The sequence below is a fragment of the Jaculus jaculus genome, chromosome 10, assembly GCF_020740685.1.
Source record: "Jaculus jaculus isolate mJacJac1 chromosome 10, mJacJac1.mat.Y.cur, whole genome shotgun sequence".
NCBI classification, from domain to species: domain Eukaryota; kingdom Metazoa; phylum Chordata; class Mammalia; order Rodentia; family Dipodidae; genus Jaculus; species Jaculus jaculus.
The window spans coordinates 41,134,896-41,136,516 of NC_059111.1; positions in this window are offsets into that span (position 1 = coordinate 41,134,896).

The following is a 1,621-nucleotide window of genomic DNA, read 5'->3' on the forward strand; positions in this document are numbered from 1 at the left end:
AGCAAGCAGGAAGCAGGGATTTAGAGAAATAAAACTTGGCAGTAAAGCAAGTTTGCTTGTGTGGTCTATGTGATTTTAAAACATTTTACAAAACATATCAATCATGACTGTGGCTGGGTCACCCTGACCTTACTAAGGGTGAACTCCATTTTAGTCTATACCATTCTTCCCTTTTACCACCCCTCTGGGCCCTTCCTGGAAAGGTCTCATTTGGGATTTTCCATCTGCTGACAAGGATATGTTCAGCAACTCAGCAGTTAACTCTTACAGTAAGTAAGTGTATCAATTCAACTTCCAACTTCTTTTCTATCACATTCTCTGCTCTTCAGCATCATAATACTTCATGATCTTGAATGTAATGGTTGGTACTCCTGGAGAATCAACTATAGCTTAATCACTTCCATACCATATTGGATGAAACTGGACAGAGCATCTAGAACACAGGGTCCTAACATAAGTCCCAGCATAATTATTATGAGAAGCCCCATTAAAAGAGATATCCAGGGTCCTGATGTAGTCCACATTGAATTCTATTGAGCTTCATTTGTACCTCTTCCCTAGACCCTTCCTTCCTTTTTTCCTTACCTTCTTTTCTCTCTCTCTTTATTTTTATTTTTTAAGTAATTTTTATTGACATTGAATAAAGATGAAAATGGCAATACAGGGACTGCCGGTTAAGATGCAGGCATAGGAGCCACACCAAAGAGGCCCCTAGGGGAGAAAAAGAAAACAACAACAACAAAAAAACACCACCAAAATGCACTCTTTTACTAAAAAGTGAGGTGTATAAGAAATTACCAATGGCAGCAGAGAAGTAGGAGAGATCCAGAACATCTACAGCCCACATAGGCAGAAGCTGTTCCAGCAGTAGTGACACCAGGTCCCCAGCAGCAGCAGGTTTGCAGGGCCACAGTTTCAAGGTTTGGTTTCAGCAGAGGAAAGGCCAGGTGAGGGTATTTTCCACTCACACTGGAGCTCCTCAAAAACACAAGAAATGTGAAGATAGGACTTCAGTGAACAATAGAAGAGCAAATCATGAGATAGAGGATCACATGGAGAACAAGAACCACCATCCACAGCCTCCCCTCCTCCACCACAAGCACAAGCACCAGCAAGCACCAGAGGCCTGGGGAAGGGAGCTCACAACACCCAGCACCAGCGACCAGAGCTCTGATCCAGTGACCCAGCCAACCTACTTAGACCCACAGTGCAGCAAAGAAGGACCCAAGCAGGAGTGTGGCATAACTGAGACCAAAATTATCCCAAAAGGTAACCGGGATTGCACAAGGTCAGTACAGGTCAAATAAGGGTGGTATATAGGCCTGATCCAGAAGTACTAATTGCACCATCCATATCAGGATAAATTAAATATTAAATCTGATGGATGGTCAGATTTGCCATTCTTAAATAAGCTATATTTTGGGCTTCTTATTTGTTGCTTCCTGATTTATAGTGTCTTTGTTTCTTCTTCTGTTCTTCATTAGGGAAGGGTCTAACTTGGTCACAAGCTGATGGAACCCTCAACAGACCAGAAATCTTAACTTTCTTGTTGACAGGATTAAGGGTGTAGGGCAATATACACCCTAAGGGACAGTGACTTTGTTAGAGGATGTGGTTGTCA